We start from the raw sequence: 3,726 nt of genomic DNA on the forward strand, positions 1-3,726 counted from the left end.
ATCCCAATCAAATGATGTCAGGTGTGACAGTCCATTACATTTGTAAAACTTTGTCTGTGTCTAGCATTGCTCTCCTTAAGCATACACATCACCTCCCTGCAGTCAAGTTCGACGTGGAATTTCTGAACCCCAAGGGCGCTGGCGATCGGCAACTCGAGGATCGGTGGCTTCGTAACTTGCTTACGATTTCCCAACTCGACCAAGGGAGTATATATATTAGTGGGCGACATGCTTATGATATCATGCAAAATTTGGACCAATTCCATTGCAAATGGCACATAATTTTGCATCTTTTTCCTCACTTTTTTTTGGCGGAACATGACGTGATTGACATATAAAATGTGTACAAAAAAGAAGTGGCACCCTTTGTTTTGTATAGAATTTACTAAATATCCCACTTAAATCATTAACCAATACTCCAAGTGGGGAATCGACACCGATAAGGAGTAAAATTTCATTTTCATGTCCACTCTGTGATGCATTACGTACGTGCGTACATTCCTATGACTCTAGAAGAATAGACGGACGAGGTTCGGACAACTTGCGGGCCGACGTCGGATTCAGTATGCGCTCATTCTTTGTCGGATTTCATCGGAATGACCTGGGTTGCGCGCAGACATGCTCAACATGCCACTTGCTTGGTTCCATAGGGCGGCACATGCTTGTTAGTCTTCCCATTCGTGGAAAAAGAGGCAGGCAAGTAAAGTGTTTTCTTTTTTCTTCTGTTGAGGCAGTTGAGTTAGTTTATTATGAAAATAGTTGCATACGTACTCGCAGCGGAAAGTTAGAAATCGTCATGTGGGGAACGGGAAAGCTATCTATTTAATTTAAGATGAAAATCATATGAGCCACCCAAGAGCAGCAGTGCCGTTTCAAAAGAGTGGAACGACGAGTCAAGAAAAAAAGAGAGAACTTGGAACGAAAACCGCGTGAACAGACTATATATCGAATCAAACGAAGTAAAATGATTCCGTGACAAAGGGAAAAGACGGGACACGCCGTAATAAGCTTGAGCAGCGAGACGCAAAGAGATGATGCGACAGCGAAGAAACGGGAATGCAGCCCGCGAGGCCCACGGCCAGAAATAGGAAACTCCGGCCTTGTTGGATCGATCGACCTTGTCCCACGGGCATGGGGATCGGTCGCCAATTAGCCGTGCCATGAGTTGCTTTACCGCAATCTGTCGAAATGAGTACAGTTTCGCTTGCGTGGAGACACGCAGACGGCAAACGGCGCGGTCGAAACAAACAGTAACTAAACTCCAAAGCAGACACGTATTGTACAGTACTCCCTCTGTAAAAAATAGAAAATCTTTTATTTCTTTACCGAGGGAGTACCTGCTAGGGAAGTGACTTGCTGGAGAACAGCAAACGGCACCACCAGCCGAAGAACGGCAAATGGCTGCCACAATTCGCACATAATGTCATGCTGCCGTTGCACCGGTCAGGAACCAACGGGGCGGCGGTGGCGCCACTTGCATCCTGATTCCTGATCGTCAAGTTTGAAGCCGGTGGACGACACCACGCGAGCGGGATTGCGAAGCAGGGTAGGCTACTTGTGATCTGAGCTAAGCTTTTGTCGTAGTAGTACTACCTTTCTCTCTCTCTCTCTGCGCCATGATGACCTTTACCTGTTTTAGTGTGCCCCGTCAGCCAGTGACCCCATCACTTAGAGGGTGTTTTGGATCACTAGAGACTAGAGACTAGAGACTAGTAGTAGTCACCTTTAGTCAGTAAATCTCCAAACACCCCTGACTAGTGGATGACTAAAACTAGTTTAGTCCCTAGTTACCCCACCCCCAACTTTTACTGACTAGAGACTAGTAGTAGTCACCTTTAGTCAGTAAACCTCCAAACACCCCTGATTTTTACTGACTAAAGTCCCCCTCTCTCTCCTCTAATTGGTGTTGCACAAGTGACATTTAATACTGAGACATTTAATGCTAACTAGTAGTAGTAGTCACCTTCCAAACAGTGCCTGACTAAAAACTTCTAGTCTTACTACTACTAGGCACATGACTAGAGAGTATCCAAACACCCTCTTAGACTAGTCACAATGAAAGTAACTTGACTAGTAACATCACACATTTCAATACAAGATTGATTATGTGGCAGCTAATTAATGAGGAGAGAGGGGTTTGTGGTAACTTAGCTACTGTAACATCACACATTTCAAGACATAATGAGTCTATAGCCTAATAAATAAACTCTTTCATGATACCACTCATATGTTACTCCCCACTGTGAGCAGTCTTATTCTTTTCCGTTTTGAACTCGCCGCACTTTGGTCTGTTGTAGACCGGGCATCAATAAAAGGTTTACTTCAGTGAATAAATAAATAAATAAAAGGTTTACTTGGTCTTAGAAAAGCAAGATATACGAAAAGTGTAACTTAGATTCGGACTGCAATTTAAAAGATAGAGAAAAGTAAATCCACCAGTGGACAAACCAAGGTGGTCAATGTTGTCTGAGCTAATTAGCATCTAGTGTTGTGCTTTTATATATTAGTATTATTACTTGCCATATACTACTTCCTCCGTTTCAAAAATATTATATTATGCGACAGAGGGGAATAGTGATCTAAACATTATTATATTAGTTTACAGAGGGAGTAGCAGATAATTAAGGGGAGAAAATTCATGGGGTGGGGATGCTAGTGGCACTTGTACCCCACATGACGTTTGCAAATCTAAGCATTGTCAAACACGAAGACTACAAAATGGATTTTGTATTTATTTTTAGTACAACGTATATGCTATTTACGTATACATCTTAAATGATAATACATCCAGGCTGGTGGGCCGAACTACACTAACTAGGTAAACTTGACTTCAACTCGCGTTGCCTCTTATAGTTGGAAACCGGTACAACTTTTTTTTTACTTCTCATGTTGGCCTGGTCTATAGTCAAACTTCTGACTTTGCATATTGCGTTGCCCATAGTCAAACTTCATGATATTTGACCAATTTTATACTAAAAAATATTCATAAAAATATATTCCATGATAGATCTAACGATATTTATTTGGTATTGTAAATATTAATGTTTGTTTTTCTATAAACTTTGAAAGTAGACAAACCTAATACACAAAGTAAATAAAAACAGAGGGAGCATGTTCTTAACTTCCAGAAATTAGAGAGTAAATGACACTAAAATGTACCCCCTCCGTGTCATATTAGTTATCACTGATTTAGTACAATACAAAATTTCATTTACGAGGTGTTGAGACCGTTAATGAATCAATCATGAAACAACCATGCACCAATTAACCATCTAAAAAAACACTAGTTCATGTAAAATGTGTATTTCTTATTTTTTTTTCATACTCCCTTCATTTTTATATACAAAGCCACAAACTCATATTACAGGTACCAAAGTAAAATTTAATGCATACTTTGCAAGTCAATTTTTTTCTTTTGTTTACTGGAATCATTAATACGCAACATGCATGCAAGGAAACTGAGTGCAAGAAGTAGGTAGTGTCATTATAATAGCATGCATGCAAGTATTAAATAGTTACTAGTATGAGAAAATATTATTAATTTTTTTCTCGATTACTGTTTGTGGTCCTTTATAGATGCAAAATGTATATCCCATAGTGGCCTTGTATAAGTAATGGAGGGAGTATTAGATTTTAAGATATCATTTTCTTTACTGGGACTTAAAATTTGGAACTTCATGTATATGGACAAAATTGTAAGTTTATCACTAATGCATAGATCACAAC

Source organism: Triticum dicoccoides, chromosome 6B (assembly GCF_002162155.2).
Source record: "Triticum dicoccoides isolate Atlit2015 ecotype Zavitan chromosome 6B, WEW_v2.0, whole genome shotgun sequence".
NCBI lineage: Eukaryota > Viridiplantae > Streptophyta > Magnoliopsida > Poales > Poaceae > Triticum > Triticum dicoccoides.